At 40.3% G+C, this 20,430-nt stretch overlaps 1 pseudogene; it reads left to right on the plus strand.

Annotated features, from left to right (window-relative positions):
- Nucleotides 1–20,430, plus strand: part of LOC148865965 (WD repeat-containing protein 26 homolog) — a 117,624-nt pseudogene that overhangs the window by 58,830 nt on the left and 38,364 nt on the right.

The following is a 20,430-nucleotide window of genomic DNA, read 5'->3' on the forward strand; positions in this document are numbered from 1 at the left end:
AATGTCCATCAACAATAGCAAATAGGTTCTTAAAGAAACAAAAAAAAAAAAACAAATTCTAGTTAAAGCTTCAATAATACATAGATCTTAATATTAGTACAAAATGTAAGAAGATATTAACCTCAACAGCTTCATATTGTCCATGCCTAAGCAGGATCAATGCAATTTCAGTTGAACGACTGAAGAAGGATGAGGATTCTTCCCCTATCTTACCCCAAATAATCCAGCTGCTTATGTTCCGTAATGCACTGATAATGTTGTTTAGGCTACGAAAAGATCTTGAAAAAAGGTAGTAACTCTTTTGTCCTTCGAAGATACTTAAGTATGTTTTTCACAGCAGTCCAATGCCCCTGCCCTAGGTTGGCCTGAAATCTGCTTACTACACTCACTGCCTGAGCAATGTCAGGGCGAGTGCACAGCATGGCATACATGATGTTCCCTACGACAGAGGCATAGGGAACGTCCTTCATGCCATCAATCTCCTCAGAAGCCTTGGGAGACATCTTTTTGGAGAGAGTGACTCCGTGCCTGAAAGGAACATTTCCTTTCTTGGAGTTTTCCATGCTGTATCTTTTGACTATTTTGTCAATGTAGGCAGATTGGGATAATCCTATTATCCGCTTCGATCTATCTCAATGGAGTCGAAGACCCAGTATATAGGAGGCCTCTCTAAGATCTTTCATAGAGAATTGTTGTGAAAGACATACTTTTACCGTAGTCAACATTCCTACATCATTCCCAATGAGTAGAATGTCATCTACATACAGAACCAAGAAGGTAACCTTATCTCCACTGTACTTCCTGTAAACATAGGGTTCATCCGGATTCTGCTCGAAGTCAAATGATTTGACGGCAGAGTCAAAACGGATGTTCCAACTTCTAGAAGCTTGCTTAAGTCCATAAATAGATCTATTAAGTTTACATACCATTTTTCCTGACCCGCAGCTATGAAGCCTTGCGGCTACTGCATATAGATATCTTCAATAAGATCTCCATTCAGGAATGCAGTTTTGACATCCATTTGCCAAATCTCATAATCAGGGTATGCTGCTACAGCTAGCAGGATCTTAATGGATTTAAGCATGGCCACAGGCAAAAAGGTTTCCTCATAATCGATGCTCTCTTTCTGAGTGTACCCTTTCGCCACCAGACGAGCTTTGAAGGTCTCAACCCTACCATCGGGGCCCTTCTTCCTCTTGTAAATCCATTTGCAACCAATTGCTTTTACCCCGGAGGGCAGATCTACTAGAGTCTAGACTCCATTGGTCTCCATTGAGTCCATCTCTGCTCTCATGGCCTCCACCCACTTCTGGGAATCTATGTCCAACATAGCTTCCGCGTAAGTCACGGGATCCTCCTCACTATTCAAGGTTTCCACCAGGTAACTATCCTGGTCATAACCATAACGGACTGGTGGCCTGGATACCCGAGTGGATCTTCTAGGTTAGTCACTACCTGGAACTTGTGGGACATCTCCCACTGCTCCTGAGCTCTCCTCATCAAGAACAATTTCCTAACGATGGGTGTCCAGGATATAATCGGTCTCCAAGAACTGGGCATTTCGACCGCAGAACACTTTTTGCTCACTTGGGTCATAGAAAAGGTAACCTACAGAGCCTTTTGGGTAGCCTACAAATAGGCAACGACTGGTCTTGGATTCCAACTTGTCTGCACTCGTTCTTTTAACTTGTGCTGGACAACCCCAAATCTTCAAGTGTCTAACACTTGGTTTCTTTTCGGTCCAACGTTCATATGGAGTGTTCGGAACCGATTTGGTTGGAACCCGATTCAGCACGTAGATCGCAGTCTCTAATGCGTAACCCCAAAAGGATGTGGGTAACTCTGAGTGTATGAGAAGTGACCAGACCATATCCAATAAGGTCCTATTCCTCCTCTCTGAAACACCGTTAAGTTGTGGTGTAGCAGGAGGAGCTAATTGTGATACTATCCCATTGTCCTTTAAGTAGTCCCTGAACTCGTCAGAGAGATACTCGCCACCTCGATCAGATCGAAGGGCTTTAATTTCTCTCCCCAACTGTTTCTCGACCTCTTGTCTAAACTCTTTGAACTTTTCAAAGGATTCAGACTTGTGTCTCATTAGGTACACGTAACCATATCGTGAGAAATCATCTGTGAAGGTGAAGAAATACATGTGTTGATTCAGTGTCCTAACATTTAGGGGACCACACACATCAGTATGTATTAGGTCAAGTGTGCCTGTACATCTTTCAGGCTTATCGTCAAATGGCCGTTTTGTCATCTTGCCTTGTAGGCAAGGCTCACAGGTGGGAAGATCTTCTACAGTTAGAAAATCCAAAGGACCATCCTTTACCAACCTTGTGATTCGGTCAACACCGATGTGGCCAAGTCGGTAGTGCCACAGGCACGTGGGATTAACTATATCACGGGCTCTCTTCTTGGGGATTTTAGCCGACGTAGACCCGTATGCGATGAATATGTTATTTCTTTTAATAGTAATCGTATTACTAAAGAAGACAAAATAACCATCTGCACATAGTTTTGAAACAGAAATCAAATTTCTTCTTAAGTTTTGTACATAAAGACAATCTTTGAGTACAATTTTTCCTTCTCTAAAAATTAACTCCACGGTTCCTATTGCCGCGGCTGCAACAGTTGCAGTAGTCCCCAAGTAGAGAGTGACTTCTCCTTCACTCAGCCTTCTGCTTACCTTGAACCCCTGCAGTGAGTTATATGCATGAATTGAAGCCCCGGAGTCAATACACCAGGATGCAGAAGCTACCAATAAATTGGTTTCTGTAACACAAGTTTCAAAATTACCTTTCTTGGATTCCAGGTAGGCAGGACAATTCCATTTCCAGTGGCCGGTCTTCTTGCAGAAGTGACATGCATCTGATGCTTTGTCTTCTGCCTTTTGCCCTTGGTGGATTTCCTCTAAGGCTTCTTTGCCTTCCTCTTTCTCTTGCCCGTTTTGCTAGCTTCAACAAGCATAGCTACAGGCTCATCCTTTTTAATCAGTTCTTCAGATCTTTGCAACATATTGCTGAGCTCTTGCAAGCTGACATTCAGCTTGTTCATGTTATAGTTCATGATGAATGGATTAAAGGAAGGAGGCAAAGAATTAAGGATAGCGTCTATCTGGATTGTGAGGCCTAGCCCGGATCCAAGAGCCTCCAGTTCGTTGATGTAACCCATCATCCGAAGACAATGGTCGTGAACTTGTGGGCCCTTGGACATTTGAGTGGTCATGAATTGCTTCAAGACCTTTTGTCGAGTAGAACGATTCTGCTCTTCATACATCATCCTTAGGCTGTCCAATATGTCCTTGGCAAGTTTGATCTGATCGAACTGCCTCTGTATTGGGTTGTCCAAGGAAGCGATGATGTAATATCGGGCTAGGGAGTTTTTCTCCTTCCATTCTTGATAGTCTCTCCTTCAGGCCTCAGAAGCCCTGTCTCCCGAACGCTCCGGGCAGGATTCTTTGCCACTTTGTCCAGCTTTTCCAAAGTTAGGACCAGCATAAGGTTCCTGTACCAGTCGGTGTAGTTTGGGCCCTTAAGCTTGTTGTCATCAAGAAGCTTTGCAAAAGATCCGTTTGCCATTTTCTGATAAAAGAGGAAACATCAGTCCACAACCTAATTTGATTCATGTTCATTTCATAAATATGGATTTTAATCTACGATCCATTTCCATTTATCCATCTCTAAGATTTCCCTCCTTTCTCAGTGACGGAGACTACGGGTTATCTCTGTAAATATGGGAAATCACATAGGGTGCATGGAGCCAACTATTTCAGCTGCATAACCCCACCACTTTCTGTGAAGGATCATATCCACTCATCATATGAGTTTTCCCTTTGGCCTCTGTCAAACAAGGTTCAGAGCCGTTTTCAGGTAAACCTTTCTATCCAGTGAGTGCTTACCCATCATATTCGTGAACGCCAAGGTACCGTGAGAGAGTTCCCATTTTCTAGTGAAGCCCCTCCTACATCGGTCTATGACGCCCCTATCATCTTATGAAACATTCAGACAAGCCCAACAGCAAATGGATAGCCCATTTTCTGGTGTGTTTCCTTATTACTGAAGGACTCATCCTCATGCTAATGATGGAAGGCCTTTAGAGAGTTCATCATATGAATCTCCCTATCACATGCACTCATATTAGCTGGAGGGAACAAAATTACGCCCTAGTTTGATTTAGGTCAAACCAAAGTGGCTCCCACTGACTTTCATAAAGCCAGATTTTGGTGGGCCTTAAATCGGCTAGGGTTTCGCACGTGACCTCTTGATGAGGTGTGGGGCCCACCACTGAGGGAAGTCATCCAATGACCAAAAGGGACACCATGGCAATGATTTGCATTCAGTCATGGTGTGCACAAGAGCCATTGTCGAATGAGCATGGGCCAAGTACTTATGGCCCATGTACGCAGCACATCACACATCCATACATCTCATGTAGGGATAAATTGATCCAATCAATTAATTATCTGTAAGGCCCGTTGGAAGCCCGTTAAAATTCCATAATATTAACCATTAATATTATCTAGGTATATGGGCTGAATTAGGGTTAACCAGTTCGACCCATATAGCTTTATCCTTTAAAATGGGCTTTTGCAGTTTTAACTATTTAAACTTGGGCCTTTACAGGCTGGGCCGAATTAACAATTTAATTAAATATCAATCATTAGGCCCATTAGTGGGAAAATTAGGGCTGACATTTTGCCTTGATTAAACCCTAGAATTGGCCCAAACAGTTTGAACCAATCTTGGTTCGAATGGGTCTAGGGTTTGATTTTTAATTAAATCCTTAATTCAAGAAAATAATCTAAAATTAAATAACTGATAAAAGAAAAACAAAAATAGTTAATCAGGGCTGTTCGCACACTCCATCCTGCAAAACAGAGGATAGATCACAGATTGCAGTTTCTCAAAATGCAAATTACAGATAGCGAATCTCCCATCTGCGAAATCTCCTTCTCTGTGCCGCCATCTTCGATCCAAAATTAAAAATAAATAGAAATCCTATTTCTATTAATTATTACATCAGATCGAATGCCTATAAATTGAGTCTAAAAATAAAAAAAAAATTATTTATAGAGCAAATGTAAGAAATAAGTTCAATAAACTGCAAATCTTGCAGTTCTCCCTACGCAAACCAAGATTTTGATCTCCTCTTGTACGAATAGCCCATAAATCAAGAAAATTATAAAGAACTATTTTAAATAATAATCAGATTTATTTAAAATTAATTTCAGATTATTTGCCCATCTGTTTTGGGAACAAATTTCCCAAAACCCATATCTGCGCAAATTGGGTAGAACACCTTCTCCCTAATTGCGCAGGTTCAGATCTGAAACAGAATGGTTCAAGATTTGAACCATGGCTCTAATACCACTGAAGGGATAGGAAATCCATCATATGGACACCCAAGATTGCGGAATAAAGGGGGCGAATTTCAAAAATTTTTTCTTTCCCTTCAATTGGGAATCGAATTCCCTATTTAGAAAATCATATTTTCAAGGATCATTCTTGAACCATAAACTGAACCAGATTTGAACCAAAAGGAGGAGAGAGAGATAATACCTGATACAAAGAAACAATATCTCTCAATGGAAGTGTTCATGCCCAAGGTAGAAACCAAAATCTGCTCCCACTGAAGATGGCGCAGTGCAAGGTGGAGCAGAATCAGCAGTGTCCTTCCTAAGAACTTGATTCTTCCCAAGAATCACCTGGACGGCTTGTGAATACAACTCCTACCAATCTTTTCTCCAAAAGATTGGAATCAAGATCCAATCTTGATTTTTCCCAAGCAATGGAGATCGAACTGCAAAAGGCGGCGGCTGCAGGAAGGAGGCGGCTAAAGAGAATTTGCAGGGTGCAGAGTTCTCTCTTTTGTGATCTCAGCTCTGAAGACAAGATTGCTGGTTGTCTGTTGAATTGGATGTTGTGTCTAAAGGCTGCCACCCCCTCTTCCTTTTATAGACTTAAAGGGATCAGCTCCTAATCCTATTAGGAATTTGCTAACCCAAATCATATCTGGATTAGAAGTCCCTTTAAGATAAGGGATAATCCTTATCTTATCTACAGATTAGATCAACCAGTTCCTAATCTAATTAAGAAGTTTCCAAATCTAAATTTCATTTAGATCTTGGACTCTCTGAGTGGATAGGGTGTGGGCCCAATCCTATCAACTAATCTTATCTTAGAATTCGCCCCTTAATGATTAATCAAATTAGCCCAGTTCGAAATGGGCTTAAGGCCCATTTGGGGTTATGTATTCATTAAGCCTTCCAAACTGCTGCCCAGTTGGGCTTCCTTGTATGGCGTGGGACCCAAACATTGATCTACACATCAGCCACATGGTTTCAGCCCAGCCTTTGTTACAAGGCCTGGCCGAATACACTGTTATGGACAGTGCACCCCCTGAAACCCATCAAATGGGCTCTATGGGCCCAACACTTACCCTAAGTGGTCCCTGGGCCAAGCCACCTTGTAACACCCAGGGACTGTGGGCAGATGCAAGATTAGCCCATCAGGTATTATCCTTAATGGCCTTACACTTAACCTCTTAGCCCATAATGATCATACACTGCCCAACAAGAGAGGACCTCTCCCTCGGCTGCAAGGAACAGTGTTGCACTCTCTCAAGTATGGATCCCTGGAATTAAAACCTTTTGCAAGCATTTCAAAACCATAATATATATATATATACTTTTTATATCTCATATAAAATATATTTTGCAAAACAAATCTCAACGATTGAAATCGGCTGCCGGCAGTCTTGGTTTCCATCAGTGAGAGTGCATCCCCGATCATTACCTTTGTCCGACAAAGGGGCTGATCCTGTCACTATGATCACCCACTCAGATGAATTCTCAAACTATCCCAACATACCCAGGTTTTGACCCCCGCTAAGGATCTCACTGATTGGTATATCAAAGACAGCCCAATCCGACACCTAGTGCAGTATCATAATCGAGTCTAGGGGTCGGGTGTAACTTTCCAGTTTTTCCCATCGATCTCCAAGGTCTAAGGCAATACTAGAAATCTGGTCCAGTTCAAAGATTCAATTAATCCCACATTGTATGTGCCTAGGGTCTCACCCCGGTAGCTGAGACAAGCCACCCCAACCGACTTGGTGGCACCACAGTGTCAGCCTTGTCAGGATAGGTCTCCCCAGACCGACCCACTGGCTATGAACATTCTAAACTAACACGAGTCTCATTAAGTGTCCAGTTTAAGGGTATTACACAGAAACATACCAAGGGAACATGAATCAAATATGCACTTTTATTCATTTACAATAAACTCATAAAGTACATCAATTTGATTGAAGCTAAGGGCATATGAAACTATCTAACAGATGGCAGCCTGATTATCACAGTATAACATCGTTGGCTTGTCATATTCAACTCCAAGTTCTTCCATCAATGATTTTAGCCATAATAATTTAGAAACCCCATGTGCCATGGCCCTGTATTCTGCTTCAGCAGAAAACCAAGTAACAACCGATTGTTTCTTGCTTCTCCAAGAAACAACATTACTAGCTACCAAGCTGCAATACCTAGATGTAGATCTTCGGTCATCAATGTTCCCGGCCCAGTCAGCATCGGTGTAAGCTTCAAGTTTCATATGACCATGCTTGGTAAATAGAATACCCTTTCCTGGGGAGCCCTTCTAATAACTTAGGATTCTCTCTACAATTGCCAAATGAGTGTCTCGAGGAGCATGCATGAAATGGCTAATGCAACTGACTGCATATGCAATATCTGGCCGAGTCATGCATAGATACAAAAGTTTCCCAAGAAGTCTCTGAAAGATTTCTTTGTCTTCTAACAATGTCCCTTCTGAGGCTGAGAGTTTATGACTCATATCAATAGGAGTAGCAGCTGGTCTAGCACCTATCTTTCCAGTTTCAGAGAGCAAGTCAAGAATATACTTTCTTTGGGAGATAAGAATCACATCCTTGGATCGAGCCACTTCTATGCCAAGAAAGTATCTCAGTTCCCCCAAATCTTTAATCTCAAACTCTGTATGGAGAAAAATTTTAGATCTTGAATTCCTGAGGCATCATTACCCGTCACTACAATATCATCTACATACACAATGAGGTATACTGCTAGAGGTCCACTCCTCTTCACAAAAAGAGTATGATCGGACTGTGTCTGCACATAACCAAAGTTAACAAGTGTTATTCTAAATCTCTCAAACCATGGTCTAGGGGACTGCTTTAGTCCATAGAGAGATTTCTTCAGCCTGCATACCTTCCCTTTTATATCAGTTCTATACATCCCTGGAGGAAGAGACATGTAAACCTCCTCATGTAATTCACCATTCAGAAATGCATTCTTCACATCCAATTGATAAAGGGGCCAGTCAAAGTGAGCAGCTAAAGATAGAAGAACCCTCACAGATGTCATCTTGGCAACAGGTGCAAAAGTCTCTAAATAATCAATCCCATATGTCTGTGTATAGCCTTTTGCAACCAGCCTGGCCTTGTACCTTTCAATGGTACCATCAGCTCTGTATTTGATAGTAAAGACCCACTTGCAACCAACAAGATCCTTCCCTTCAGGCAAATCCATCACTTTCCATGTGTCATTCTTGTATAGGGCATCTATTTCAGATTTCATAGCATCCCTCCATTCTGGAATCTTAAGAGCTTCTGACACAGACCTGGGAATAGGATGAGAAGCAACAGAAGAGAGATAGGCAAAGTATGAAGGTGAAAGCAAACTGTAAGAAAGGTTCTTGGAAATTCAGTGTGCAGTGCACTTTCGTTTTCCTTTTCTAATAACAATGGGAATATCAAGGTCAGGGAAGGATGAATCCAAAGGTGCTGAACCAGCACCTGTTGTCTCTTCTGTGGCTGGAAGTGTAGGAGGCTCATGTGTTGTAGGAGAAACAACCTGCACATTTCTGGATCTTTGCCTTTGATACACCTTGGGATTGAGAACAGAACGAGGAGGTAGGGTACCAGGACAAGGAGATTGGAACGACTGATCCAACCTTGATTCATTTGAGGGAGAGGTAGACACGTCAAGGGACTCAACAGGGACAGGAAGAGGAAGAGCAAACACCTGTGTCAAATTCTCCCCCTGTGGACAATGTCCTTCTGGAGAGGAACCATAAAAAGGGGAAGACTCATCAAAGGTGACATCCATTGAGACATACCGATTGCCAGACTTTGGATCAAAATAGCAATAACCCTTCTATTTGGGGGAATAACCAAGGAAGATATACTTTTGGGCTTTGGGTTCAAATTTATGCCTTTGGACACTTGGAACATGTACATAACAGGTGCAGCCAAAGACATGAATAGGAATAGGAAAAAGATCTTTGTCTGGATGAAGAAGAGTGAAGGGAGACTTAAAACCCAAAACCCTGGATGGCATGCAATTTATGAGATAGGTAGCAGTAAGTACAGCATCACCCCAAAACCTAGTAGGAACATATGAGGCAAATAAGATACTTCTTGCAACTTCAACAATATGCCTATTTTTCCTTTTAGCAACCCCATTCTGTTCTAGGGTCCTAGCACATGAACTTTGATGAATAACCCCCATGTCAGAAAGATAGCAGGATAGGTTTTTCTCAAAGTATTCTTTTGCATTGTCTGATATGAAGATTTTAATCCTGGTATCAAATTGGGTTAGAACAAATTCATGGAATTATTTTACAAGTCTTGGGACTTCATCACGGGATTTCATCAGGAATATCCAAGTGAATTGTGAAAAGTCATCAATAAACAGGATAAAATATTTGTAGCCACCCATGGAGGGTAAGTGGTAAGGCCTCCACACATCAGAATGCACAAAATTAAAAGGAACAAAAGATCTTTTATTTCTCAAAGGATACTTACTTCTACAATGCTTTGACAATTCACAAGACTCACAATGAAGACTGGACAGACTGATTCCCTTAAACAATTCAGGGAATAGATGACTCAAAGCCAAAAAAAGACAGATGACCAAAACGACAATGACACAACATAATCTGACTAACAGACTCTGAAGAGATAGATCCAAGAGCAACGTTCCCAAGATGATCAATGCATTGTCCTGGAGTATCAAGCAGGTATATTCCGTTCGCCTCATGGCCACTCCCAATCACCTTCTGAGACTTTAGATCCTGAAAAACACAGTAGGAAGGAAAAAAGGTTACACAACAGTTTAGTGACTTGGTTAAACTGCTCACAAACAACAAATTTGTATTTAGTTTAGGTACATGAAAGGCAGAAGGGAGGTACAAGGAATCTGTAACCTTGATGGTTCCCTTACCAGAGATAGGGGCAAGTGAACCATCAGCTAAAGTGATTTTATCATGTCCAGGAAGTAAGTCATATGAAACAAACAAGGTAGACAGATTGGTCATATGGTCAGAAGCACCTGAGTCAATAATCCATGGGATCTTGAGATTACCTGAAGAAGTAGCATGATTAGCAGAAGCCCTTATACCTGAATGAGCAAATGCTGAAGTAGTAGATTTTCCTGAAGGGTCGGTAGCAGAGGTCACATCACTCAGCTGACTGATCATCTTCCCAAACTTTTCATATTCTGCTCTCATGGCTACCAACTGTGCAGAAGCAGACATCTCTTCACTATCTGGCCTGGCAGCTACATTTGCACTTCCTGATCTTTTACTATCATATTTTTTCTAAAACCTGATGGGAACAAGATTAGGATGTAACTTCCAGCACTTGTCTTTGGTGTGCTTCGGCCTCTTGCAATACTCACATACAACTTCTTGTTTTCCTGTGCCACTAGAAGTTCCAACATTCCCTTTAGGTTTAATCCCCATATTGGCAAAGTGATCATTAATATCAGCCTCTTGAACCTGTACAGTCCTTCTGCTCTCTTCACTACTCACCAATGCATAAGCTTGTGACAAAGATACACACTCCTTGGAAAGAATGTTCTATTTTGTGATATCATATTCCAGGTTTAGTCCGGTTAAGAACTCAAATACCCTGTTTCTTTCAACTAGTTTCCTGTAGGTCTCTGCATCATTGGTGGTGTCCCAGGTTACAGCTTCTATCAAGTCTGTTTCTTGCCACAAAGACTTCAATGTTGAGAAGTATACAGATAATGGTTTCTCCCCTTGTCTCAGATTCTTCGCATCACTTCTCAACTTATAGGCTCTAGCCACATTTAGTTTTTGGGAATAGGTTTCAGCAACACTATCCCATATTTCCTTTGCTGAATTCATCCATAGATAGTGCTGGCTGATCTGTGGCTGCATTGAGTTCACAAGCCACCCAATGACAGTGTAATTTTCTTGCATCCACTTCTCGTAGGATGGATCATCTTCTGGGGGAACCTTCTTACTCCCAGAAATGAACCCCCACTTTCCTCTACTACAAACATGAATCTTTACTGATTGTGATCATGCCAGATAGTTAGTTCCATCTAGCTTAACTGTGGTCACAGTCAATAAGGAATCACTTGGAGTCCCCTGACCCAGTCCATATTCAGCACCACTTTTGTTTTCAAACTCTGAGGAGTACATCATGTAAACACTCCAAATATGATTTCAGATGACTTCTACAAGTATGCTGGATAAGAACAAGCAATAACTGAATTCAGCCAATCACAAGGAGACAACACACTGAGTTCAGCCGACCACAAGGAGGCAACACACTGAGTTCAGGCTTCAAGAAGAAATCAGAAACTCCTAGGCACTATGCACTTAGCCGAAGTACCTTCTCAAGGTTGTACACTCAGCCAAGAAGAGTAAGTACCAATCGGTATTGCTAAATAGGCCTTTTCACAAACACAGTGTGGGTAATAGAGACAACCCCACTGTCAAAGAAGAGAAAAGACCCCAAAAACTGTTCGTACAGCCCTCTAAAGACAGCCGAACAAGAGTAACAATACACAGCCTTGTTACAAGGATGTTTCGGCAGGTTTTAACAGTCCAAGAAGAAGAGAAAAACAGCCCAGAAATTTCTGGGTTAAACCAGATTTAATGCAGTTGAAGGTAGTACAGAACAGCTAGGATTTTTGAACACTTCAACAGTCTAAACACAGCCGAAGGTAATGCAAAACAGAACCAGAAAACTGAGCACAACTTACAGTTCGAGCTTCAGCAGTCCAAACACAGTCGAGCTTCAAAAACAGAACCGAGCTGTTCCCCTTCCCTTTTTTTCTTCTTCTCTAATTCTTCCTGGTCACCGAACTCCTTCTCCAAGATATTCTAGTCTTGAGCTTGTCCAATGACCTCCAAGAATCAGGCAGTACGTGACTAAGCCTCCAGCCCTAGGACGTTCAAGTTCAGATATGCTCTAATACCATGTTGAAACTGAAGATAGGAGAGGAGACTTGTGTGTTTCGGCAATGAGGATTCTAAGAAGAGTTTTCGAACAATCTCTATCTCAGCCCTCTAACACTGTTTTATTAGATATTATTGAGTAATTACAAGGAGGCCCTTAGTTGGGCAGAATTTACAAAGAACTTAAAAAATAACTTAACATTGACAGGATGGGCCCAAAATAACAAGAAGAATAAACAACCTATGGGTCTTTTGGCCCATCTTCTCTACACATAAGTTGTCCAAGAGGATGATGTGAGCTGTGTTTAAGGGGGTGGAGACCCTGTTTCAGGCTAAAAAAATGGAGGAGGATTGTTAAAAGTAAGAAAGGAGTACCAATGTGATTTTAGGAAGAAGGAGGAGGAGGAGGCAGAGCCCCAGTTTCATCACAAAAGAAGAAGAAGAAGAAGAAGAAGGAGGAGGAGGAGGAGGAGGAGGAGGAGGTGGAGCCCCTGTTTCATCCCAAAAGAAAAAGAAGAAGAAGGAAAAAACGTACCTGCACTACTTGGAAACTTCCCAGCCATCGTTTTCTCTTCTCAGCTCTCGGTCTCAAACCCAAAGAAAACTTTCATAGTTTTAATGTAAAAGAGAATTACTTTAATAAAAATGATAATATACAACAGGATGTAATCTAATTAGATAAAACAAACCAATAAAACTCATATAATACATATGCACATTCAAAAAAATAGTATTGCATATATATGGGTGAACGTCTAATATAAAAACACCTAGGCATTAGGCGAGGCGACTTCTAAAAATTGCCTAGTCGCCTAGGCACCCGCTAAGTGTCGCTTTGACAACTATGCCAAAGAAGGTAAGAGATATGTGTTAGAATGCAAGAGGAATACCAAAGGTTTCTACGTAGCTCTTCTTGAATACTTTGGGCAAGGCAGAAAGCAGTTGGTTTGTTTCCCTGAAGGATGACATGGGCAAGGCTGGAAGGAAGTATGTGGACTACTAAAAGAGTTTGTATTATGCCTGGTAACAACAAAAATGGAGGATCTGAGAGAGGAAGTAGAGGGTGTCAAAAATGCAGATAAAAATGAATATAGGAAATAAGAGTTTGTGGCCCTGGCAAAGAGCAATGGACAAAGCAAGTTGATAGCATATACTAGAAGGGAGAGTGGGAAAGTAAATATGTAAACCAAGTAAAAAGACAGATTAACGACTGGACATCTGGAGTTAAAAGGATTATTCATTATAACCCCCTTTAAGAGCTGTAAAGATGTGTTAGATTTGGTTGAAGACAAATTGGGGTTGTCAGCAGTTAATTTTCAATATCATTTTGGGGCTGTTGCGATAGCAAAATGGAGCCCATTATCCAACTCAAAAGACCTCTCTGTTGAAGATGGAGTACTGGTACACATGCTAGGCGTCCCTTTCCACCTATTGAAGCAGGAGATAGCTGAATCAATTGCCCAGATATGTGGAGGGATTCTTGCTGGAGCTTACTGGGGGACCTTTGCTTGGCAGCTCTACTATTAAGTGTAGTCAGGCCAGAAGAAATACCAAGGAAAATGGAGCAAAAAGTGGAGGGATGTTTCTATTCAGTGTGGCTGGTTTCATCTATAGAAGCAGGCCTGTGGAGGGAGGCTCACAAGGAAGAGGATGAAAGGGTTGAAGAAGCACTAAGTGGTGCAAAATGATTGGTGAGTTCAAACAATGCAAAAACTTTCACCAAAATGGATAAACAAACTTTGGAGAACCCAAAAGGCATGGGGAAAATGGAAGGTAAAAAATGTGGTGAACAAGGCATCAATATGGAGTGTAGCAGATCCTTTGTACAAGTGGTCAAGGGAGGTAAGTTTTCTTTTAAAAAGGAGGGGAGGCAAAAGGTTTGGACTGGTGAACCAAAGAAGATGGGGTCTGAACCAGGGCGTGATACTTTAAGTGGTCACATGCCCACACAGGTCCAGTTGAATGGGCTGACAAAATATTCAAAACCCATTTGTCAAGACTCTTCAGTTGGGCTGAGGTTTGAAGGCATTAAAGAGGCCCATGGTAATTCTTACGAAACTTTTAAAGGTGAGGCACATAAATCACTTAAAACTCACATGCTTGAAGGAGAGAAAGCTCCAATAGATGGGAAGAATCTACTCAAGATATCTGAAATGAGAGTAAATAAGGAGGGGGATAAGGGTTCTCCTTGCCTAATTCCATGCTTAGTATCAAATAAGTCCACTGTTGTTCCATTTGGTAGCACTGAATTATGATAGATCTAGATACAACTCCACGCCTATTTTCACCACCTCTCCCTAAAACCAAATTGAGTGAGAACCTTCATTAGGAAAGACCAGTCCACCAAATCATAGGATTTATCCAAATCCAGTTTGCAAATTAATCCTTTTTTCCCCCAAATATTTTCATTTCTTCAACACATTCCTTTGCAATCAAGATTTGATCTATAATTTGTCTGATTTGCACACAAGCCCCTTGATTGGAAGAAACAATGGAGAGGAGCACTTTTTTAATCATTACAGACAAAACCTTTGCTATAATTTTGTACAAACTAATCACTAGGTTGATAGGTTTGAAGTCCTTAGGGTGGGCTGCTCCACTCTTCTTTGGAACCAAGGCAATGAAGGTGGCATTCAAACCTGGATTTATCATGCCCCTATCAAAGAATTCATTGAAAGTTTCCATTAACTCTTCTTTTGAAAAATCCCAACGGTCCTGGTAGAATGCCATTCTAAACCCATCTAGTCCTGGAGCTTTTGACCTATCCATTGAGAAGATTGCCTCCTTAATTTCTTTCAATTCAAAGCTTCTTTCTAGCCAAGCCTTAGAATCATCAGAAAGAGTAGGCCAGTTGAGACCTTCAATCCACCTTCTAGCATTTTGAGGTCTTCTAAAAATAGACTTCACATGCTCCACAAAGCCCTTGCAATTTCTCTTTGATCAGTGATAACCTCACCCTTAACCTCCAATCTAGAGTGAAAATTCTTACTTCTACCATTAACCAAAGCATGGAAGAATTTTGTATTCCCATCACCCTCTCTAATACGCTAGTGCCTAGACTTTTCCTCCCGCTGTCCTACTTGAACTAGATGTCTTCCAGTTGTTTTTTCAATTCCCACCTTTTCTCTCTGTCTCTTTCCTCCAGAGTGCCCTGAGATTCCTTCAGATCCAAACCTTTGACCCTATCAATCACTTCTAATCTCCCAAATTCCACTGGATTTCACTCCTTGGTTTTTGCTTTTTAGCAATTGCAACTTCCTGTTAAACTTCATACTCTTCCATTTGGCTCTAGGCCTACTTTCTTCTCACCACTCCTTGACTTTTTGAATGAAACCAGGATGAAAAGCCTCATATTCTCAAACCAAAGGGCACAGGTCTTAACAAATAATCCTCTAACAAAATCATCTATAGATAAAAGGCAAAAATAGGCATAGATTGTACTGTGTGCTATTGCTACCTTTACATAAATTTTTTCTATTAAGCCTTTCTTGGTTTAGATCTTACTGAATATGCTTGCATTTCCTTTCTTTCCAAACTGTCTAAAGAATCACTATGCTAGTACATGTCTATAAAAATTTAGCCTTTTTTTCTTATGTGGGAAGAAAAACGTGGTTTGAAAATAAAATTCTCAAGTCTACCATAGGAACCCACCTATATCCATATAATGAAAAGAAAAACTTCCAAATACAAGATATGTATGGAATCTCTATCTTGATACATCTCTAGAGAAAGTGTACCCATTTTCTTATGTGGGGAAAAAAGGCTTGAAATAGGTGCTTTTATTTCTGTTGGTTGGGCAATTTTGTTTTGTTTAGTTGAAGGTTGTATGCTTTGGAAGCAAGTGGGGATTAATGTCTAAGGGTGAAAAGTTAAAAGTTATTTTTTGTTTGGGCTCAGAAGCTTGTGCTGTTCTTGGGTGCTTTCTTTATTCATAGTGGGTGGTGCCTTATCACCTCTATTGTACATTTTATTTTTCTTAATAAATTGTTGGGTAACTGCCTAACTCAGATCCTCTTCGAGGGAGGATAACCTCCAGAATAAGGGAAGTGAGAATGGAGAGAGAAAGAGATTGAATCTTCTTATTGTCCCTTTATTGTAAGTACATCTCTGTATTTATATTCAATCTTGCCTTCAATGTAACCGATTTACAACAGAATTATTACAACTTGCGAACTTGTTTGATTCAGTTAACTCCAGTTGTCTTTGTACTGGCTTCATTATGCTAAGGTGGCCTTCTTCTCCTTCTAGAATATACTTGTAGTTCTTGCCCCCTTGTGCCTCTAACATAAATTTACCTTTTTGTTTTACTACCAGATGTGATTCAGATTAATAAATCTGTAAATAAATCTTTACTTTCAGCAAGAAGAAATTAAGGAAGAAGAGAAAATAGTAGAGAGAAGAAGAAGACGAAGAAGAAGAGAGAGTTCGATACTCCCCTCCTAGCCCTCTAATCCTTTTATTAAACTTGTTTAATCAAAGTTAATTACAGATCTGCCCTTAAGTGGGCGTCCAACTCAACACTTAAAAGAAATAAAAGAAGCTTAACAGGCCCATAAGAATTAGGCCCATTAACAAGTAAGCAAAATAAAGGAACAACTAATAAGAAAATAAACCACTAGGGCCCATTCAGCCTAGTCTCTCTACACTCCCCCTCAAGCTGAGCATAGATATCAATCACGCCCAGCTTGCTTATATAATGTATCAGCTTTCCTTTTCTAAGACTCCAAGCACCATTGTCCTGTACTCTGCCTCAGCTGAGGATCTAGCCACTACAGATTGCTTCTTACTCCTCCATGAAACAATGTTTCCTGCCACCATAACACAATATCCTGAAGTAGATTTCCTATCATCAATACATCCAGCCCAATCAGCATTAGTATGCTTCCAACTTCATGTGTCCATGCTTAGCAAACAAGATACCCTTTCTTGGAGTACCTTTCAGGTAACACAAAACTATCTTTGCAGCTGCTAAATATGTATCTCTGGGGGAATGCATGAAGATAGGGCCGAATGGGCCCTAGTGGTTTATTTTCTTCTTACTGCCTGTGAGATATCCCAATTTACCTCTACTACAAACATAAATCCTTAAGATTGTGCCCAAGCCAAGTAATTTGCTCCATCTAGTTTAATTGTGGTGGTGTGGTCACTCCAGTCAAAATAGAATCTACTGGACCAACCCCAGACATCGGAATCTGCTTCAACTCACTTCTATATTGCTCCATTGATCAAAGGAAAATCCAAAAACAAGAATTTTAGTCTATATGAACGTAACTGAGGTCAATTGAGTACCTACAGGTGCCTAGATTAGGGTTTCATTGTACCCGGCTTAGTAGGAGAACTGGGAGAAGAATCAACCGCTCCTACTAGAGATTCTCAAACTCTTTCCAACTCCAGCCACCCTCTTCTGGAGATCAAAAGAAACTCCCCAAGCACTAAGCACCACACCCAAACAGTCTTCTTACCTTGTAATTGTAAACTCTCTAGTCGGCTATGGTTTTGGGCAAAAAACAGCAATCTCACTTTCTTAGCAATCTATAGCCAGGTTCAATCTCTCCAAACCCTCTACCAACTAGTCACAAACTATCTCTGAACAATCAGCAATTCATCTCTCAATACACTCTTCTAGTCGAAGGGTGTGTGGGAAAAAAGAAAAAAAGAAAAAAGAAAGAAGGAAGAGGTGCTCTGATACCAAGATGTGATTCATATTAATAAATCTCAACTTTCAGCAAGAAGAAAGTAAGAAAGAAGAGAAAACAGTAGAGAGAAGAAGAAGACGAAGGGAAGAAAAGAAGAAGAAGAGAGAGCTTGATACTCCTATCCTAGCCCTCTAATCCTTTTATTAAACTTGTTTAATCAAAGCTAATTACAGATCTGCCCTTAAGTGGGCGTCCAGCTCAGCACTTAAAAGAAATAAAAGAAGCTTAACAGGGCCATAAGAATTAGGCCTATTAACAAGTAAACAAAATAAAGGAACAACTAATAAGAAAATAAACCACTAGGGCCTATTCAGCCCAGTCTCTCTATAGTACCAAAAAAAGTTATTCATAAAAAAAGGATTTCCTAAGTCTGCTATAGGAGTCCACCTGCATCCAAATAATGAAAAGAAAAACTCCCAAATACCAGATATGAATGGATTGGAGATTAGTAAATGGAAAGTAGCTTCACAATTTGCTTTGCATAAAAACCACTATGTGAGGGAACTATGCCAATTTTCACATGACATATCTTCCAATAGAATGCCATAAATTTGGGTGGTACAGGTCTTTTCCATTCTATCTCCATTGGGAAGATCAACTTAGAAGAAGGGTTAATAAAGATGGTCTTGAAAAAGGATTCACAAGAAAAATGACTTGAGGGAAGACAAATCTACTTTATGTGCTTCCTGTCTTTCCCCTCCCCCTCTTTTAGCTTTTTTTCAGTATTGATTGATGGCCAATTCTTTTGTGTTGACATAGGAGAGGTTCAGAAGAATCAGCAGGTAACATCCCACTGTTAAGCGTGTTGAATTGTCATAGTCCTAATGTGTTGTCTTTTGTCATGAGGGGGAAGATGAAGTGGGTGATGCTATGATGAATGATCCCTCTACATTGACATTGGGAAGAGGTGAATAAGAGAAAATCCAAAGCTTTCAAAAGTGCTGAATCATCATTAAAAGGTTTTCTGATGAGTAAACTTCAGTTTCTAGATGGTGTTCTACTTAATATTTATCTATTTCCCCCCTTTTCTGACCATTTGCTGATTTTTTACATGAAAAACTGTATCAAAATACACCTTGTTACTGATAAAGAAATGTTGAATCATAATATACACTTTGCTCCTTTTATGTTCTCCTTTTGTGCAATATTTATCAGATGGATGATTCATGGAGGATTCTAGTAGGATTTATTCAATGCCAGCTCTAATAATCATGTTGTTTCTATAATTTATGTCTCATTAACCTCAAACCAACTGTATATTCTCTTGGCTATTTTTTTTTTCGATCCTATTTTTCATTTAGAAGAATAGGCTTGAGTTTTTCTTGCTTCTCCCGATGGAGCAGGTATTACAAGAACACCAAGATGAAGTCTGGTTTTTGCAGTTTTCACACAATGGGAAGTACCTAGCTTCATCAAGCAATGATTACTCAGCAATCATATGGGAGGTAACCTTTTATTTCTGTTAAGCTTTCTATTTGTCTGCCACTATTCTGATAAGATTAGAGTTTACTACACTTCTCTTTTGTTGATATAATTGATAGAATTTTATTTTTTATATTTGTATAGAAGTGCATATTGAAGTTTGAATCTTTTTCGCTTCTTCTCTTCCCTGAAGATAGCAAGTTTGACTTGGAAACTACCCCCAGTAGGATAACTTCAAATCTTTAGAAGAAACAATAAATAGACACGGATTGTTTCATAAGAGAGAAATAAAGGACCTAGTCTACTGCATAAATAAGGAGCAGGAGATTGCAAATTTGTAATGAAAGAAATGGGAAACTTGTTCCTTGGTAAATAGTTTAATATTTTGACATTTAAATAAAAGATGAGTAAACCTTCCTTGATGCAAAAACCCAATATAATAATCTTTGATATAATAGAATATTAGAATTCCTTTATTAATCTTTTTACAAAATTGTAAGCGAGCTATCAAGCTTTCAAGTAGGCTGTGTCAACAAAATGGTCAGTGCCAGTTAATCTCCTCATGGTTTGCCACCAACAACTGGTTTTGATGTGGTGCAGGTCCTCCTGACTACATTTTGTAACCCCTCTCTCCTTTTAAAAGCTTTGTCTTTTATCTTCTTTCTTTAGCGGAGGTAGTTCACCTTGTCAGAGTCAGATCGAAAGTCAGAGAGAGAGAGAGAGAGAACACAGCCGAATGGTGGGTGTGACACATTGTGTCAGTCAACACCCTAAAAGATATATTTATATTAAAAGGTAAAAGGACAGATCTGCCCTTAATATACAAAAGAGAATACAAATGATAGTTATACAACAAAGAAGAGTAAAAGTACAGAAATAGCCCTGTGGCTGGATTTCACAGTCTCTACACTCCCCCTCAAACTGATGACTAGGAATAAGCATCAGTTTGTCCATGAGAAGTAGATGTCGAGCCCGAGTCATTGCTTTAGTCAATAGGTTTGCTAGTTGGAGCCCAGAGGAGACATGAGGAAGAGATATGGTACCCTTAAGAAGGAGATCGTAGA

The sequence above is a fragment of the Nelumbo lutea genome, chromosome 3, assembly GCF_056320005.1.
Source record: "Nelumbo lutea isolate HS-2025 chromosome 3, American lotus-T2T, whole genome shotgun sequence".
NCBI lineage: Eukaryota > Viridiplantae > Streptophyta > Magnoliopsida > Proteales > Nelumbonaceae > Nelumbo > Nelumbo lutea.